The 20,971-nt window shown below is 47.2% G+C and overlaps 1 protein-coding gene across 2 annotated transcripts in view; it reads right to left on the reverse strand.

Annotated features, from left to right (window-relative positions):
- Positions 1–20,971, reverse strand: part of MECP2 (methyl-CpG binding protein 2) — a 67,820-nt gene that overhangs the window by 2,983 nt on the left and 43,866 nt on the right. The window lies entirely within an intron of this gene.

Raw genomic sequence — 20,971 nt, forward strand, 5'->3', positions numbered from 1 at the left:
TTCGAATGCTGGAAAGGGAGTCAAATGGGGGTCGGGGTCTCCTTTGTGAAGGCCAGGGCTTGGGCGTCTTTTTGGTTTTCTAGAACAAATATTCAATGAGGCACACAGTAGTGTTGGGGAAAGCACAGGTTTGGAGCCAGCCAAACTGCACTCAAATCCTTTGCCACTTTCCAAACATGAACCCCAGCAACCGACCTCAGCCTTCTGTGCCTCCGTTTCCTTATCTTGACAATGGGTAAACCCATCTGGGCATCCTTACTGTGAGCATCATGGGAGAAAAGGCACAATGGCACTATATAAATAACGGCTAACTCAGGCCACAAGAAACTGCCACCCAGAGTTCTGGGGTGATAAGAGAAGTGCTCCTAGGTGGCGCGAGCCTTTAACACAAGACGTTTCCTGACAAGGAATGGCCTCAGCCACAACAGATGCAGAGGGAAGAGCAAGGAAAAAGGTGTGGTCCAGGCAGAGCAATGTGTCCCCTTCCTGCTGGTGCAGAAAGGCACCCTTCCTATTCTAGGGTGGGAGTCCTTCCATTCTTTTCTGGTGACAGAAGCAGCTCTTTTCTGCACATCACTTTGGCCTGGTAGGGTCTCTTCAGAAATGGCCACCGTAAAGCCCCAGGCCCCAGAATCAGTGTCTGGCCATGATGCTTTACTAACCTGTCTAGTATGCCACCATGAAACCTCCTAGGACTGCAGAGCCTCAGCAACAACCGGGACAGCTTAGAAAGCAGCAGCCACCTGCGAGTCCCTTCATTAGCGTTCATTCTGGAAAAGAGCCTGACTACTCCTGCCCTCCGGGTTCTCAGCCCCACAACTCCCCTGTCCCATGTGGTTCATCAGTGCTGGTCACCATCTTGTGGCTGGTCTACCCCAAGAGACTTTCCCTCTTGTCTACACTGCACAGACTGTTCAGTGAGGGCACCATGGCACACACTGGCAAGCATACTTGGGAAACCAGGGCTCAAATGATGTAGGGAAGTTACTGAAGGCTGGTTAGCACTGGGACTCAGAAGCTACAAGGACATACCTCTCCAGAACCGTCAGGTCAGGTATAAGGAGGCAACAGCAGCTCCAATCTAGCGACGAGGTCTTAGAGTGAGGGAATGTCTTGTCCCCACTATAACTCCCCCCTGAGTTCCTCCCAATCCTGTATCTTCCTCCAGCAGTTTAGGGCCCAAGGTGTAGCTGCCGAGTCACTGCATATTAAGAGGCATCCTACAACCCACAGAGCAGTCTTTCTTGCTGTAAAGTGGGGGCCCCTAATCTGTTCCAGCACAGAGCTCTCAATGTGAAATGACAAAGAACACTGGGGAGCTAAGTATGGCCTGTGGCCCATCCAAGATCAGCCTTTGAGAATGGCCCCCCAGGCAGTTCCCCATAAAGAATGGAGAGAAGGCCAAGAGAGCAGACAGACAGGAATCAGTACTTCCACACAATCCATCATGGCACTGCCTAATGCCACAGCTGTTCCTTGGAACCTGGACGGTCCTGATGTCAGAGAAAAACAGTGAGCTACTGGGAAAGATCTGGCTTCTTTGAAACTCTCATTTGCATTCCCAAATACCCTAATCACCATGAGGTCAAAGTATAAACCTAAATATGACCTAAGGAATGCCTTCTAGAAATCTATGCTAAGAGACACCTCCAAAAATCTCAAAGAACATATGCATGACATTATTTGCTACAGCATTATTTTTACCAGCCAAACGCTACAACCCCTCAGATCCCTATCACCAGGGCACTTATTGAATAAACTATGGTACACCCACACACTGGAGTACTGCCCAGCTCCAAAGGGACTAAACAAGAGTTCTAAACGCTGTGATGGAGCGATTTCCAGGATCCGCTGTGAAGCAAAAGGAGCAAAGTGGAAACATATCTACTGCATGATACCGAGGTAAGAAAGGGGGATTAAGGAAGGACACACCAGGAACTAATGAAATTGGCTCCCTGCATGGGGCAGTGGGAACAAGGTGAGGGTACAGGCACAGGAGTGAGACCTAGCTGAATCAGTGTCATTCTGACTTCTGAATCATGTAAAAGTTTATATTACCCCAAATAAAATTCAAAAAGTAACAAAACCTCATTACACTGAATGCAAATACAAACAAATGAGCTTGGGCCAGGCATGGTGGCTTCAGCCTACAATCCCAGCATTCTGGGAGACTGAGGCAGAAGGATTACTTGAGCCCGAAGTCTGAGGCTACATCACCGCACTCCAGCCTGAGTGACAGAGTGAGACCCTGTCTCCTTTTTCTTTTTTTTGAGACAGTCTTGCTTTGTTGCCCAGGCTGGAATGTAATGGCACGATCTCAGCTCACTGCAACCTCCACCTCCCAGGTTCAAGTCATTCTCCTGCCTCAGCTTCCCGAGTAGCTGGGATTACAGGCGCCTGCCACCACACCCAGCTAATTTTTGTATTTTTGGTAGAAACAGGGTTTCACCATCTTGGCCAGGCTGGTCTTGAACTCCCGACCTCATGATCCACCCGCCCTGGCCTCCCAAAGTGCTGGGATTACAGGTGTTAGCCATTGCGCCCAGCCAAACAAGTTTAATTCTATACCAAATTGTCAATACCACAGAGCAAATATTTATTTCAAGTAACTTTTGACTACATTGCTCTGGAAACCTGCACTCGGACATAGTCTAAGGCCAACAATGACACTCCAGGGACAGTAAACCCACTGAATTGGCTCCTAGGAGAGACATGTGATTCTGGTTCTGGGGCATCTTGTGCCAGAAAGCCCAGGGAGTGCAAGAGAAAAACAGGGAGAATCCATGAGAGGCCGCTAGCTGTGGTCCAGGTGTGGCCTAGGGTAGGAGCAGCTGAGGATGTGGGGCTGGTCCAGGTGGTGAAGCAATAGAGCTCGCTGGTGGATTGGTGTGGGGGTGAGGGGCAGAGGTGAGTCAGGGACCATTTCCAAAGCCTGGGAAGATGGTGGTGCCACTGATTGAGAAGGAAAAGACTGAGGGGCAGGCCGGGCACGGTGGCTCACTCCTGTAATCCCAGCACTTTGGGAGGCCAAGGTTGATGGATCACTTGAGGTCAGGAGATTGAGACCAGCCTGGCCAACACGGCAAAACTCCATCTCTACTAAAAATACAAAAATTAGCTGGGCATGGAGGTGGGTGCCTGTAATCCCAGCTACTCCGCAGGCTGAGACAAGAGAATTACTTGAACCCAGGAGGTAGAGGTTGCAGTAAGCTGAGATCGCGCCACTGCACTCTAGCCTGGGAGACAGAGTGAGACTCCATCTCAAAAAAACCAACAAAACAAAACACAACAAAAGCCCAAAACCATACCCCCCTCCTCATCCTCCCTCTAATCAGACCCCTGCCACACACAATCTTGATTATGAGGAGAACTAAATACCTAGTTTGTAAGTTCATACATTTTAAGAGTTGAAGTAACCTCAGAAAAACTACCTATTCAACTCTTGAGTGTTACAGATGGAAAAAAAATGGAAGTTCGAGATCACTGAGTCACAAACGTGCATGTCTGTCCAACTGCCTTCATCCTGGGCTAGACCCTGCATCCTTCTACCTCCAAGGCTCACAGTTTGGAAGAGGGAACAAATAGGTAACAACAACATAGTTCCAGCTCCCTTCCCCTAAAGAAAGCTTGTTCAAGGCACAGTGGAAGCACAGGGGTGTGGATAATTAGAAGTGGGTGGGCTGGAGGAGAAAGGCCTGAGCTGGGCTCTCAGGGCTGATGTGTTCCAGAGGTGGGCATGGAGCGCTTAGGGTATGCCAGCACAGATGGAAAGAGGTGACACTATCAACATGGTTATAGCTCCTACCTTATCACCAGTGTGACCAATGATGCCCACCCTGTGTGACCAGCAGCTCTGGGCCTAACCCTATCACCCCCTCCTACCTTTTCATTTGGAGAACTTTCAGGTTTATCTGGAGAACGTTCATCTTTCACGTTCAGTTCAGATTGCACTTCTAGGCTGGGTGTAGTGGCTCAAGCCTGTAATCCCAGCACTCTGGGAGGCTGAGGTGGGTGGATCTCTTGAGGCCAGGAGTTCAAGACCGGCCTGGCCAACATGGCAAAACTCTGTCTCTACTAAAAATACAAAACATTTCCCAGGTATGGTAGTGCGTGCCTGTGGTTCCAGTTACCTGGGGGCTGAGGCATAAGAATTGCTTGAACCTGGGAGGCGGAGGCTGCAGTGAGCTGAGGTTGCGCCACTACACTGCAGACTGGGTGACAGAGCAAGATGCCATCTCAAGAAAAAAAAAAAGATGGCACTTCTGAGACATGTTCCCTGCGACACCTTCCATGCTTGTGCCTCTCCTCTCCTCTCCTGCCTCCCTCCCTGCTCTATAAGGCAGAGCACCCAAACCCCCAGTGTGCATGCCAACCCCCATCTCCCCACTCAATGCATGATGCCAGGCACAGGAGAAATCCTTACTCTGTGCATGCTAGAGGAATAACCACAACACAGACAGGGCACTCCACGTGCTTCTTCTGATGGCTACAGACCTTTGACCGTAAGTTTCTAGCAAGGAGAGACTAGCTCAGTGCTGATAACAAGGTGGGCTCTGAATTGGTGAATAAACAAATGAGTATGGGAAGTATTCAGTAGTCTGTTGGACACTGGTGGCTTGGAGATGGCAGAAGATGAAGTGGAGGAAGTCACCGAGGAGATGACCCAGTGACAGTAGCACGGAGGATGGTTACACCAGGAGGATGGATCGCCTTCCAGCCATGTGGTGGCCAGGTATGCAGACACCTCTCCTGTTGAAGCAACTACAACTGCCGGACTGAAGCTGCTAGAAAAGCCACCCACAAGCTGGCAAGAAAGAAAGGAATACACAGGCTGAAGAGCAAGGGAAAGTATGGGGCCCTTTTCTGTGGAGAAATCTGGCAGGCACCACCTTAACAAGCGACCAGACTGAACCTCTGACCCCTCAGTGAAGCTGAGATTGAACCAGCATCCACCTCAAATGGGAGACTGAAGTTCACCACGAGGAGACAGCAGGAAGAGTCCAGAGAGGGCGTGCCGCAACCACGGCCTGGACTCCTCAAGACGATGAGAGAAAACAAGAGGGTGGGGGAAGATTTCCGATAAAGGAGACTGAAGGGATGACACAAATGAATGCAACACATGGTCCTGGACTGCATTCCAGACCCAAAGGCACTGAAAAAGGCATTAATGGGGTATGTGGAGAAATGCGAGTAAGGTTCTGTGTTAGCTCATCGCTAAACTTCCTGAGTGTCTTAACTGTACTGTCTGCTTTTAGGAAAGGCATGCCTAAACATTTAGGAGTGAAACAGCACGAGGACTATGACTAACTCTCAAGTGATCAATGGACTGAGGGAAATACAAATATGGTAACACGTTTAAAAGGAGGGAGATGACAGCAATATAATCGGAAGCTGTGCCAATTGACAGTAATATTTCGGTGGCAGGCAAGCTTTTTAACAATTAAAGAGAATGCCTTCATATTACACAAAGAAATTAAGAAAAAAAGCTGGAGGCTGGGTGCGGTGGCTCACTGCCCCTTTACACTCCAGCCTGGGCCTTTCTCAGAACATACAAACAGGCCGGGCGCGGTGGCTCACGCCTGTAATCCCAGCACTTTGGGAGGCCGAGGCAGGCGGATCATGAGCTCAGCTAGAGACCAGCCTGACCAACATGGTGAAACCCCGTCTCTACAAAAAATACAAAAATTAGCGGGGTATGGTGGTGTGCACCTGTAATCCCAGCTACTCAGGAGGCTGAGGCAGGAGAATCACTTGAACCCAGAAGGCAGGGGTTGCAGTGAGCAGAGATCGCGCCACTGCACTGCAGCCTGGGTGACAGAGGGAGACCTTGTCTCAGAAGAAAAAAATAAAGCTGGAAAACTTGAAGAAGTACCTTTTTTAGTGGCTCAAATAACCACAATGCTTCCCACAATGTGACACTCAATATGGAGAATCTATCAGTGTGAGAGGAGGAGGGGCAAAGGTATTCCCCCCTGTTGAAAAAGCCCTGCTGAAGAAGGCCTTGCCTATGATCCTAATGGCTCATCTATTGGGAAGCAAATGGCATTAAGGGCCTGCAGCAGCATGAGAAAGTAAGCACAGTCCCAGGCACAGAAAAAGGGGCCGTGGCGGTGCTGGGGGAAATGCCAACAGACCTCAGTGAGCCCTGGGGTTCTTTCAGCTAGAACTGTTCTTGTTTCATCAGTGAGCTCTAATTACCACACCACACAGGTTTGGAGTGATCTGCCCCACCCCAATTTTTCCTACACAAACTCATGTTTTTATTGTGTGATTCACAGAACACAAGATTTTTTTCTAGGAATGCACACATCACATTGAAGCAGAAAGGCCTTTACAAAATCTTAAATACCTACACAATATGAGGTAAGGCTCTTAAGAAATAAAATATTCAGTGATTTTGCTACTAGAATGCAAACATTAGATCAAATTCTTCATTTGATCTAGCAAAGGAAAATATTAGAGTTGCAGGAATCTTGTTTTCAGGCCAAACGACATCTTGAGGGGTCTGATGGCAAGGAACTGCCTGCATTTTCACCATGTGACCTGCAGTGATCCTGTGAGAAAGGCCTGTAGGAAAGACTACTCAATCCCTGAGGTTTTCAGATTTTAAAAAAGGCAACAAAGCCAGGTGAACAAGGCAGATGAAAGGTATTTTTCACTTGAATTGGAATCCAGTCCCTTCCCTGTCCCCTGGAGTGAACTCCAGAGAAACTTCCAGAGCCCCAGCAATATCCCAACCTTTCGTAATTTCACTCATGCTCATCCCTTTCAGGAGATGGCATTTCTCAGCACCTTTCACTTCCAGTTATCCCTTGGCACAGCACGAAGAGCTAAACTACCACACGAGGCTGTTAACCTAAGGGCAGGGCAGTGGCTACAGCTCCGGGTGAGTGGTGTGGGACCACAGGAAATTAACAGTTCCCCCCATACTGGCTGCTTCCACCCTAAAGTGTCATCCAGCTGGTGCTTCCAATTCTTTCTACTTCCAGTATTAGCTGCAGAATCGCAGAATCAAGGAGGCTTCTCTGCATGAATCAATAAAGGCTACTGCATTTTGAGACATGAGCTTCAGCCCTTTAAAAATCTGAGAAATCAAACTGGCACAGGAAGAGTATCTCAGTGGTCTCTAGGGAGCAAGAGAGAATGAGGTTCAGCTTGAAGGCTACAATGGTGGAGCCTGAGGTTCAGCTGCCCTGCTCTGAATTCACAGTCCCTTTCCTAATCGTCCACTTTTGAAAAGATGCAAGAAACCACTTATGTTTTGAAAAGCTTAAATAAAATGCAGTTCTTGCCAACCAAAAGCAGACCCCTCTGCAAATACAGGCCACCAGTGCCATACGGCAAATCTCGTCTTTATAGGTATGTAAAACGAAAACCTGAACACAAGCCCACCACATACAGGTTAAAAAAAAAAAAAAAAAAAAAAAAGGTTAAAAAATTCCTGCTGTGGAGAACAATTTGGCAGTTTCTCAAATGTTAAACATGGAGTTACCATATAACCCGACAATTTTACTCCTAGCCATAGACTCTCAAAAAACCAAAACCAGGCTGGGCCTGGTGGCTTACGTCTGTAATCCCAGCACTCTGGGAGGCTGAGGTGGGCGGATCGCCTGAGGTCAGGAGTCTGAGACCAGCCTGGCCAAAATGGTGAAACCTCCTATCTACTAAAAATACAAAAAAATTAGCCAGGCATAGTGGTGTATGTCTGTAATCCCAGCTACTCAGGACGCTGATGCAGGAGAATTGCTTGAACCTGGGAGGCGTAGGTTGCAGTAAGCAGAGATCATGCCACTGTAATCCAGCCTGGGTGACAGAGCAAGACTCTGTCCCCCTGCCCCGCAAAGAAAAAAAAAAAAAAAACAAAAAACCTGTTACCAAACAGATATCCATATACCAATGTTCATGGCAGCACAGTTTACAATAGCCAAATGTGGGGGGCAACCCAAATATACATCCCTGAGGGACAGGTGGATAAACAAAACTTCATGATCTATAGGATGTAATATTATTCAGCCTCAAAAAGGAAAGAAATTCTGACACTTGCTACAATGTAGATGAACCTTGAGGACATCATCTCAGTGAAAGAGGCCAGACACAAAAGGCCACACAGTGCATAATTCCATTTACAGGAAATGTCCAGAATAGGCAAATCCATAGAGACAGGAAGTAGACTGGCTATTGCCAGGGGCTGTGGGTAATAAGAGGTGACTGCTAGTGTGTCTGGGGTTTCTTTTGGGTGCTGAAAATGTTTTGGAAGGACACAGAGGTGATGGTTGTACAATTTTGTGAATGTACTAAAAGCCACTGAATCACACACTTAAAAACATTTTTTTTTCTGTGAGCCTATGAATTACATTGAAGAATGAATTGTACACTTTAAATGAGTGACTTTCGTGATATGTGAATTATATCTAAATAAAAAAAAACAAAACATTAAAACAGCAACTGATCACCAATTACTCTAAATCAAAGATAGGTTTTGTGATGCCTGGCCAGTGCTCTGAGCCCACACAGCTGTCTCGGAGCAAGCCTGCCTGGCTGCAGCACAGAGCCCCAGCAGACAGCTGGGCCGTCCGTCTGAGGAATAGACCAATGTGGGGACCTATAGTGATACATGCTAGACTGGACCAAGCCGATCTGAATGTCAAACTCTGAAGCCTAGACACAGTAACCATGACAATCAGAAAGGAATTTAGTTCAACAAGTTTAATAAGTAGGCATTAAGCCAAGTGGAAGGTTGTTAGCTATTCTGAGGGCATTTGATCATTTTTTAAAAACTGTTGTAAAATACACATAAAATTTACCATAGCATTTAGTACATGATCAATGTTGTGCAACCATCATCACTATCTAGTTCCAAAACACTTTCCTAACAAATTAAGCAGCTGCTCCCCATTCCCACTCCTCACAGCCCCTGGTAACCACTAATTTATTTGTCTCCACAAACCTGCCTAGTGTTGACATTTCACATAAGTGGAATACTCTCCCCCAAAAGCTTGTCTTTTAAAAAACTATTCTCATTTAAAAAAATTTTTTTCTGAGCACAGTGGCTTATACCTATAATCCCAGCACTTAGGAAGGCAGAGGCAGGAGGATCGCTTGAGCCCAGGAGTTCAAGACCTGCCTGGGCAACATAGTGAGACCCCGTTACTCACAAAAAGCGGGGAAAACGACCAAAAAAAAAAATCCCAAAACAAAACAACAAAAAAGTATTTTTAGGGAGACAGGGTCTTGCTTTGTCGCCCAGGCTGGACTTCAAGCTGCTGGGCTCAAGCAATCCTCCTGCCTCAGGCTCTGAAGTGGCTGGGACTACAGATACACGACCATGCCCAACTTAGAAGCATGTATTTTTTCAGATTAGCTCACCATTCCCTGGCAACTTTTCCAATGGTTTCCTCCTGCATCTTTGCCTCTGTATTCTAGCAGGGTTCTCGCGCTGATCCTACACACAAGTGGTTAGAGACTCACCAGGTCAAGCTGGCCTCCAATGCTTTCAATTCCAAATACCTAGTCTTCAAGGTCCAAGTGGTCTGTTTCCATAGATACTGACATTGTGTATGACTTTTCTGTCCCCAGCAACACATTCCCACCACTGCTGGCTTTCCTCATATCCTGATGATTTTTTTTCTTACCTTTGCATACTCCATGTAAACAAGTTTCACAGACTTTTATCAAAGTGTTGGCTGCTTTTACTGAATAACAGAAAATCTGCCAAAATAAATTTTTGTCGTGAAGGCAACACATTTTGGGCATTTTGGGGAACAAAAAAGGGCAGAAAGGAGATCTCTCTTACTGGAGAACTCTGCGTTAAGGACTGGCTCATTTGATCTAAATATCTCATCACTAACTTGGAGTGCCCTTATTTTCGTCATCTTGCGTATCACTAGTGTAGGTCAGTCCACATCAGCCTGCCTGACGTATTTGGTTTGCAATGCTGACATCTGAGACCCCAAGTTTATTTCACCTTGATTGTACTAAAATGACCAACAAAATGAAAAAAAGAAGGAAATCTCTCTGTCAATGCCTTCAGAGGAACTGCTGTAGAATGTGATGTGGCTGGGATTCATGTGAGAGAGGCAGCGCTCATACGATTCCACTACAGCTAAACACACGAGCAAAGGAGGGAACTGCTGGAGGTATGAGGATTCCCTAGCAGAGCTAGAGAAAATCTGCAAGATCAGAGAAACTGGACCTAAGAGCCAGGCTGGCAGAAGTGCAGTTTGCTAGTGGCAAATAGAAGGGCCTGAACCACCAGTGCCCTGGGTGGAGAGGTCAGAGACAGGCTGGCCAGGTTTCCCTGGGCATTGCTGGGACAGAGAGACACTAATATAAAAGAGATTCTACTTGTCTCAGGGATCTGCCATTAGACCGTTGGTCCCCCACCCTGATTCCAGCTGCTGTCACAGGGGGAAGGAGCAGGGACTCAAGCTCCATCCCATAAACAACTCTAGGGACTGAGCATCAAATAACTATCAACAAATTAGTAACTGTCCTGTGTACAAATACAAACTACGTAGAAACTATAATGACTGAACACCAATCATTCCAGTCAAGATCCCAACTGGAGGCCAGACACAGTGGCTTACCCTTGTAATCCCAGCAATTTGGGAGGCCAAGGCATGCAGATCACGAGGTCAGGAGTTCAAGACCAGCCTGGCCAACATAGTGAAACCCCAAATCTACTAAAAATACAAAAAGAATTACCCAGGAGTGGTGGTGGGCACCTGCAGTACCAGCTACTTGGGAGGCTGAGGCAGGAGAATCGCTTGAGCCTAGGAGGCGGAAGTTGCAGTGAGCTGAGATCACGCCACTGCACTGCAGCCTGGGCAACACAGCGAGACTCTGTCTCAAAAAAAAAAAAAAAAAAATCCCAACTAGATCTTCTTTGGAACCTGACATTTACATTTACCCAGAATAGGCATCTGAGGACAGCCAGAAGGAGTGGGTGGGGGAGGATCGCTTGCTTCTGGTAGCCACTGCTCTAGGGATTATTTCTCACCATTGTGTCACAAAGCATACCACAGGAGCACTCCCCCACATGGATTAGGGAATTAGATGCAGACCTCCTACAGAATTGCCCTCTTCCAATCCTAGTAAGAAAGACACAAAAGAAAGGCGGGGAAGGGGAGTGTGAAAGGAAGATCTCAGCAAACAAAGGAAAGGGGTGTAATTCAAAGCAGTCTGAGAAAAGACTCCAGATCCAGAGGACTATGCAGCAGCAAAGCCAGGGTACTGTCCCCTCCCCAGAAACCACCCTAGGAGGCAGGCAACACCCTGGGAATTTGCAGCCAGTAAGCTCGAGAGAAGCAACCAAGGGAGTCCTTCACTTTTTCCGTTTAGGCCCACAAACTCCAGCTGGGAGGTGCAGGAGAAATGGCAAAGTGCCTGCGCTGTGGGAAGCAACTGCTCTTAGATTATGGAGCCACCCAGAGAGTGAGGTGCCCCCCATCCCTATGGAAATGGTATACATATACCTTATGTGGCTAGAGTGAGCCTTAGTATAAAGAAGCATCCAACCCAGTTCTTAGAACAGAGAGAATAATCTAGATAGAGCCAAAGGCTACATGGCTGCAGCTCCCTCCAGCGTGCAAATTCTCTCCGAATACAAGATAACAAGCCTGTACACGATAGCTCAGAGGGGAAAACAGCAAGAGACGATGCCAAGAAACTGGGAAGAGAGAGCCAAGAATTCTTCCACTGACTCAAAGCAAACAGAACGACTATGCAGAGCCATCCAAGCCTGAGCCAAGATGAAAAGAAGCGACATGGTAACTCTGCAAACATATTACGACCAAAAGAAGAAAAACAGGCACAGGGACGGAGATGGCACGAGAAAGGCAAAGTCTCCCACAAAGAAGAGAACACACAAGGAAGAGAAAGAAATTCTCCACAACTTCGCAAGAACATGTTCCCAGTAAAACAGTTCAAAGATGGGATGATAAAACAGTAAGATGAAAAGACACATTTCCAACCTAGAGAAACAAACTGCAGACCAAAACACATCATTATGAAACTAACAAATACACTGAAAAACAGCCAGAAACAGAATATACATAGCTGAAAATCAAATTAGACAAAGGGAATGCAGATGAAAAAGACAAAAGCTAAAGCAATTAGGGCAAAGCTAATAGCATTGGAAGAAAGACAAAGGCAATCCAACATAAGGAATTTGTGTCCCTGAAGTACAGAACCCAACAAATGGAACAGAAGATGCTGTCAAAGATACATAAGAGAGCTGACCTGAAACAGAGACGACTACATCTGCAGCCTGAAAGAATACACCACGTTCCCAGGAAAATTTGATAAAGAATGCTCAATAGCAACACAGACTCTAGTCAACGTACTCAACTTCAAGGATAAAGAAAGTATTCTTCAGGCATTTTGGGATTCTTCCAAGGGGGAAACATCAGAAGACCAGACATAATATCTACAAAGTTCTGAGGCAGCTTAGTGCAGTGGTGGTGGGGGAGAGGTCAGAGGTAAAGTCAGAGAGATGGACAGGGGCCAAAGCCTCTCTGAGAAGATGAAATCTGAACACAGATCTGAAGGAAGTGAGTGGTGAGGGAGCAGGTCAATTAAAGAGGGGTCCAGCCAATGAGGAGCATCAACGGCCAAGACTCTGACTCTAGCAACATTCTGGCAAGTCCCAGGAAGAGCAAGAGCAGTAGGCTAAAGCCAAGTGAGCAAGGAAGAGAATGGTAGAAAATGACCTCAAATAGGCAGGGAGTGATGATGTTCCATGTGGCTGCTGAGGCAGGCCCAGTTACACAATTTGTGGAGCCTGGTGCAAAATGAAAATGCAGGGCCTCTTGTTCAAAAATTAAGAATTTTGAGATAGTATTAAACCAAGCCTGGGTTCCACCAAACCCTGGGCAGTTTCACAGGCCCATGAAGCTGGCTCTGCTTCCAAGCAATGGACTCTGGGTTTTATTCTGAGAGGGTTTTTCTCAGGGGAGTAACCTGATCTGATGAACATTTTTCAAAGAGCCCATCAGAGGCTGGGCCCAGTGGCACATACCTGTAATCCTTCACTTTGGGAGATTAAGGCAGGAGGATCGCTTGAGCTTAGGAGTTCGAGACTAGCCCAGGCAACATAAGGAGACCCCAGTCTCTACAAAAAATATACAAATTAGCCAGGTGTGGTAGTGCATACCTGTAGTGTCAGCTATTTGGGAGGAGTGCTTGAGCCCAGGAGGTTGAGGCTGCAGTGAGCCGTGATTGTGCTACTGCATTCCAGCCTGGGTGACAAAAAAAAAAAAAAAAAAAAAAAAAAAGCCCATTTTAACTATGGGAAGATGTCGAGTAGAGGGAGTGGGGCAGGAAGATGCACAGTGGGCTCTACAGAAGCAGATGTGAAGTCACAGTTTGGGGTGTAAAATGTTCATCAGGAACTGACATCCATAAAAGGAGGTGGGAGGAAGAAGTCAAAAAGATGGCCCTGTAGGGGGCCTTGTACCCTCACCTCACTCAGTCACCAGGGTGCTATCGTGGAAATGGCATGACTTTGGGTGAGGAGGCTCTTGCAGCTGAGGCCAGCTGAAGGAACAGCTAGACACTGCCTGCTAACCGGAGTGTCCGCAGGGGATCTGGAGAGTGACCTCCAGGTCTGCCACTTGAGACTACTGCAGAGTCTAGGCAGGGATGCAGGGGGCTGGCCTAGGTGCCATCACTGAAGGGCATGAGTACTGGGGCAGGGAAAGTGCAAGAGATCCCAGACTCTGACTTCCATATCTCGTTTTTGATACTGAGGTATTTAGCTCTCTAGAGGCTGAAAGGGCAGCTAGATGTATGAGTCTGAAGTTCAGGGGAGAGGTTTGAAGAGCCAGGCGAGTAGTGGACAGCACTCTGGATGTAAGTGTAAACAACCTTCCCCCTGCTATTTGGAGTTGTGATGAGGAGAAAGAATCAGCAGAGGAGACAGAGAAAGAGGAGTCAGTGCAGAGAAGGAAGACCAGGCATATCTGTCAAGATTATTGGTGGCAATCAACAGAAACCAACTCTAGCTGATTTATACAGACAGGAACTGATAAAATGCTACCGAAGACGAATGTGGTGACGGTTGCACAACAATATAAACATGCTCAACACCACAGAATTATACATTTAAAAATGGTTAAGGTAGTACATTTTATCTTTTGGGTATTTTACTGCCATTTTAAAAACTAGGGGAAAAAGGTTAACTGGGTGATGAGAGAATCCCTAGAGGGTTGGAGGAACAGGTTTGAGTCCAGTTAGCCAGGAACAATACTCCAAATCCTTCTGCCAAGCCAGCCCAAGCACCCAGCACTGCCTTTGCGACCCTGCAAGGGGGCAGCACTGGCCACTAACACTGTGTCCAGTGTGGCCAAGGAGCTCGTCTTTCCTGCAGCCCCAATGCCAGGAGAGAGGGCTCTCCTGCCTGGCCCTGCTCCTCCTAGCATTTGAGTCTGACTGGCAGAGGTCAGGCCACCTACATACACCCGTGTAGAACTCAGGCGATTTCTTTCTGTGAAGGGCCAGACAGTATCTGTCACAACCCGCCTACCACTGTTGTACAGGAGAGCAGTCATGGACAATGCACAAAGGACTGAGTGGAAATGGGTCTTGGTAAAGCTTCATTTACGAAAACAGGCAGTGAGCCAGATTTGGCCCTTGAGATACAGTTTGCCCACTGTTGCCATGACTGAAAGGGAAGCTAGACAAAGAAGCATCTGGCATTTGCAGTGACCACAATCAGGGGTCGCCTGGCCTCCCATCAAACTCTCAAGGTGAGAATTCTCCCAAACCCAGAAAGGGTTCAAGATGTGAGGCAGGTGGCCACCTGGAGAGTATGAGGTCCCAGAAGAGACACACGGAAGGGCTGAGGAGGAGTGACAGCCACCAATGACTGAGAAGATTTCATGGAATGTGGGAAAGTAAGCCCTCATGGAGTGAGCTGAGCAAGGAGTGGCAGGCGAGGAAGAGGGCCAGTGTGTGGAGAGAAATCTTAAGAGAGTTTGGCTAAAAGGAGTAACAGACTGAGCAGGAGCCCATGAGGTATGAGCTGAAGGGAGCTCAGTTACGATGGTAAATTCTAAAACAAGTCCATCTGGCACAGTTTGCGAGAGGAGGGAAGACCGACGGAGTCCCCGGGGCGTCAGTGGTGGACATTGCAAGCTGAGAGACAGTAAGTCCTTGTCATTGGCAGAGCTGTCTAAGTTAGAGCTCTGTGGGGGGAAGGGTTTCCAGTGATGACCAACTCCAGGCTACGACCATGGGAATGGGTGGCAGAAGAGACAGGGAGGGAGCCAGGAACTAGGAGGGCTGTCTACATGCGTGTATGTGCTGGAATCAGGGACTGGCACAGAATCCTCAATAGCAGAGGACCAACTGGGGCAGTGAGCAAGCCCGTAACAAGGGTCTGTGGGCCCAGAGGCTGAATGTCACAGCCCCTGATGCCAAGAGGTACATGGGATCAGAGACAGCTGAGGACTTGGCAGGAAGCACAGGTGTGGAGAGGCAGGGCCTAACCCAGGTCAGAGGGTTAGGAAGGGCTCTTTGGGGGAAGAGATACCTGACTGAGTCTTCAAGAATAAGCAGGACACAAGGCAAGGCCACAGGGGAGGGAAAGAAGAAGAGAAGGGAACTTAGACAGGGGAGCCAATGACAAACGCCAGGAGTGCAAGAAACGTGGTACTTGGGAGGAGCTACTAGCAATCCTGGACTGCCGAGGGATACGTGCATGAGAAAAGCAGCAGCAATGGTGGGGCCAGAAAGAGAGGCAGGGGCCACATTAGGGGCCCTGATGTCACTCGAACGCAGGGTGCCACTCTTGGGTTTAAAGCAGGGGAATGAGGATGATAGGGATTGTGTGGAAAATAGACAGGTAGAGGAAAGATGGTAAGTTATTGAGGGAGTCCTAGAGCAAGATGAGGGACTGAACCAGGACAGTGGTAGAAAGAATGAAAGAGGAGAGAGGAGGGAGGAACAGTTAAAGGAACAATTTGTGCAGTTTGGTGGCTCCCCTGGATGTGAGCAGTGAAGGGCAGGGGCCTCTTGGGTTTCCAGCTTGGGTGGCTGTTATGGCTATCAACTGTGACAGAAAACAGAGGTGATGATGGCGTTTGTCTGTTTGGTCTTCTGATCTATCTACCCTATATTGAAGGAGATGGGGGTGGTAGGGCGGGCAGTGGGTGGAGAAGAATGGAAGAGAGAAAGAGGGCAGAAGTCTCTCAAATGTTCTGCACGGTAAAATCTGACTAAGATGCCCACGTGCCCCACAAGCCTTTTGCTATTTTTTTTTTCCAAGAAGCAAAACAAATTGTATTTCCTTAGTACTTCCTTTTAGTGCTCTCTGTCGCCACCTACTGGACTGCCTGGTGGAAGGGGCTCAAGAGGTAGCAGCCTAACCTACTCCATGGCAGAGGAGTCAAACTCACCCAGGCAGGGAGAATGGACTGCACCTGTGTGGGGGAGGGCCAAAAGAAGCCCAGCTGCTTCTGGAAGATCATCAGGAGTCTCTTCTGGAAGACCAGGGGCTCTTGTAGCTAAAATAGACGTTCATTCATTAATAATTCCTACTTCAACAACTTAAGATCATGTCCAGCAGATGCACATCAACCTTGACTTCTCTGTGTTCACCAAATCGGGTATCATATTGAGGAAACAATCTGTAGATATTCATCAAATTGTTTGGTGGGACAAAAATTCTGGGGCACTTTGAGCCTAGCTGAACTCAGTTTTAGGTTCTAGCATTTAACACCCACCTCTAAGTTTGCATGTACTTTATGAATGCATGAATGCAACAAAAAAACTAGTGAAAAGTCCTGGCCCTCAGGGTGAAGGCAAGGAGGTGACAACTCTTCTGAGAACTGCCTTCCTCCCACAGATATGGCACATTCACAAATCTCATTCACTGAACAACGGCCACACCAGAAGTGACAAGAGGGGAACATGCAATAATAGGTGACTTCTCTGTCACACTAGACTTCTTGGAGACAAGGATACAAAGCCCAGCATAAGAGATGGGACAAAATGATGAGGGTCAAGGACCACAATGTGGTTTAACTCCCAGTGAAGAGTTTTTGCCAGTTAAGAGCTACAAGAAGGAAATCACACACACCATGAGAGGCCACTAAGATAAACACTTGAATCTGATTAAGTTTTCATCTGAAGAGTGTGGGTAAGGACAAACCTGCCTCGTGGGGTAGTACAGATTCAGTGAATGAGCCCTCTGATGCTGCTGGATCCTGTGATCAGGTAGACAGATAGCAGCTTCTCAGGAACCACTGCATGTGAGGTTAGGGTGAGGGGAGGGACCCAATGGAGATCTGATCCCAGGGACTTGATCTTAGGGGCTAACCAATGAGAGGTGGAGGTCATGAACATAAGCCACTCTTTTGGAAAGCTCAGCAGGGAAGACGTAGTTGCTTTCAGAGGCAAGAGGGAGAGAGCAAATAGAAGGCCAAGACAGAAGATGCATGAGGTATTAAGACAGAATGTTAGGTGGCCTTTAAAGGTATGTTCATAGCTTTTCATAACATGGTATGTATATTAGTCTACTCAGGCTATGATAACAAAACAGTACAGACTGAGGGTGCTACTCAACCGACATTTCTCACAGTTCTGACGGCTAGAACCAACATCAAGGTGTCAGCAGATTCAGCCCCTAAATGGCTTGGAGATGGCTACCTTCTCATCGAGTTCACGTGGTGGAGAAAGCAAGCTCTCTGGTGTCTCTTGTTCGAAGAACACTAATCACATCAAGGAAAACCCACCCTTCAGATTTCATCTAAACCTAACTACCTCCCAAAGACCCCATCTCCAAATACCATCACATTTGAGGTCTGAGTTTCAATATAGGAATTCTGGGGGACACAAACATTCAGTCCACAACAATGGTGATGTTTACGTTTCGATGTTACATGAGAAAGCATGGCAGAGCAGCACACATACCGGGTGACGCCAATCTGCCTTTTTTTTTTTTAAGATAGAGTCTCGCTCTGTTTCCCAGGCTACAGTGCAGTGGCGTGACCACACCTCACTGTAGCCTCAACCTCCAGGCTCAAGCAATCCTCCCACCTCAGCCTCTCAAAGTGCTGGGATTACAGGCATGAGTCACCATGCCTGGCCTCCAATTTGTATTTAATGCCACTGAACTGTACACTTAATAAATTTTAGGTGATGTAGGTTTAATTACAATTTTTTTTAAAAGTCTAAGAGTGCCAGGCATGGGGGCTCACATCTGTAATCCCAGCACTTCGGGAAGCCAAGGCGGGCTGATCACGAGGTCAGAAGTTCCAGACCAGCCTGGACAACATAGTGAAACCTCGTCTCTACTCAAAACACAAAAATTAGCCAGGCGTGGTGTTGGGCACCTGTAATCCCAGCTATTCAGGGAGACTGAGGCAGGAGAGTCGCTTGAATCTGGAAGGCAGAGGTTGCAGTGAGCAGAGATTGCGCCATTGCACTCCAGCCTGGGCAACAGACTGAGACTTCATCTCAAAAAAAAAAAAAAAAAAAAAAAATGTCTAAGAGAAGGCAAGAGAGCAGAAGAAAAATTTAAAAGAACAGAAAATGTGGAAAAATAGAATGCACAAAATAATATAATCTAAGTGCATCGGAAATCAAATAGACGATAAAGGACAAAGCAGACAGAAAGGATTTTTTAAAAATCTAGCCATCGGCAGGGCATGGTGGCTCATGCCTGCAATTCCAGCACTTTGGAGTGCCAAGTGGATCACCTGAGGTGAGGAGTTTGAGACCAGCCTGGCCAACATGGTGAAACCATGTCCCTACTAAAAATACAAAGTTAGCTGGGTGTGGTGGCGCATGCCTGTAATACCAGCTACTCGGGAGACTGAGGAAGGAGAATTGCTTGGGCCTAGAAGGCAGAGATTTCAGGGAGCCACAATGGCACTACTGCGCTCCAGACAAGAGCAAAACTCTGTCTCCAAAAAAAAAAAAGAAAGAAAGAAAAAGAAAAAAATCTAGCTATCTGCCAATTTTCAAAAGCTCCACCTCACATAAAGACACAGAAAGCAGAAAAATAAAAATAACTGGGATGGCCAGGTGTGGTCGCTCATGCCTGTAATCCCAACACTTTTGGAAGCCAAGGCTGGTGAACTGCTTGAACCCAGGAGTTTGAGACCAGTCTGGGCAACATGGGGAAACCCTGTCTCTATTAAAAATACAAAACTTAGCCAGGTGGTGGCACAAGCCTGTAGTCCAAGCTACTCAGGAGGCTGAGGTGGGAGGATCACTTGAGCCCAGGAGGCGGAGGTTGCAGTGAGCTGAGATCAAGCCACTGTACTCCAGACTAGGTGACAAAGGGAGACCTGGTCTCAAAAAAATAAATAATCAATAAAAATAAATAAATAAATATTAGTACATGGTCATTTCATAATACCAATGGGTTCAATACACCAGGAATATGAAACTGTATCTAAAATTGAAAACATGGCCTCAAAATAAATAATAAAATGAAAATTAACAAATCTCTGTGGAGAAACTGGTATGTCTATCACCACAGCAGATTTTAACACATATCCCAGCAGTTGATAAATCAAGTGAACAAAACAACAGTAAGAAGAGAAAATACTTTCACAACAAAAGGATAAGACAGAGGTAATGAGTAGACGTAGAATCCTGCACCCATACTTGGTGGTGACATACTCTGTCTATTGGCTGTGGATGAAGTGTCATGGAGCACTTCTCAACCAACTGCAAGAACTGGTGTCACACAGACCAAGTTCTTTAACCACAGTGCCATTTAGCTAGAAGACGATTTTTTTTTTTTTTTTTTTTTTTGAGATGGAGTATCGCTCTTGTTGCACAGGCTGGAGTGCAATGGCTCAATCTTAGCTCACTGCAACTTCCGCCTCCCGGGTTCAAGCAATTGTCCTGTCTCAGCCTCCCGAGTGGCTGGAACTATAGGCGTGCGCCACCACGCCTGGCTAATTTTGTATTTTTAGAAGAGACAGGGTTTCGCAATGTTGGTCAGGCTGGTCTCGAACTCCTGACCTTGTGATCTGCCAACCTCGGGCTCCCAGTGTTGGGATTACAGGCATGAGCCACTGTGGCTGGCCAATTTTTTTTTCCAGTGCAACTAGGGGAAAAAAAAACCAAAACCAGGTGCCTGGAAATTGAAAAACACATTTTAAAATAATTTGTGAGTCAAAGAAAGAAACAAAGAAAAAAAAACAACCCTTGAGCTAACTTAAAGTGACAACACTATCAGAACTTGCTAGATACAGCTAAAGTAGTTCCAGAGGGTTAGCCTTAAATGTTTACATTTGAAGAGGTAGGAAAATCGATGAACCAAATTTATAATTTAATAAGTTAGGGCCAGGTGTGGTGGCTCACGCCTATAATCCCAATACTTTGGTAGGCCGAAGAGGGTGGATCACCTGAGGTCAGGAGTTGGACACCAGCCTGGCCAAAGTGCCAAAACCTCATCTCTACTAAAAACACAAAACAATTAGACAGCCATGGTGGCAAATTCCTGTAAATCCCAGCTACTTGGTAGGTTGAGGCACAAGAATTGTTTGAACCTGGGAGGCGGAGGTTGCAGTGAGCTGAGATTGTGCCACTGCACTCCAGCCTGGGTGATGGAGCAAGACTTTGTCAAGAAAGAGAAGAGAAGAGGAAGGGAACAGGAGAGACTAGAGAGAGGAGAGAGGAGAGAGGAGACAGGAGACAGGAGAGGGAAAGGAGAGAGGAGAGAGGGGAGAGAGGGGAGAGAGGAGAGAGGAGAGAGGAGAGGAGAGAGAGGAGAGAGAGGAGAGAGGAGAGAGGAGAGGGGAGAGAGGAGAGAGGAGAGAGGAGAGAGAGGGGAGAGAGGAGAGGGGAGAGGGGGAGAGGAGAGGGGAGAGAGGAGAGAGAGGAGAGAGGGGAGAGAGGAGAGAGGGGAGAGAGGAGAGAGGAGAGAGAGGAGAGAGGGGAGAGAGGAGAGAGAGGAGAGGGGGGAGAGGAGAGAGAGGAGAGAGAGAGGAGAGAGGAGAGACATAGGAGA

This window comes from Sapajus apella, unplaced genomic scaffold, assembly GCF_009761245.1.
Source record: "Sapajus apella isolate SASKATOON/1434 unplaced genomic scaffold, GSC_monkey_1.0 scaffold149, whole genome shotgun sequence".
Classification (NCBI taxonomy): Eukaryota; Metazoa; Chordata; class Mammalia; order Primates; family Cebidae; genus Sapajus; species Sapajus apella.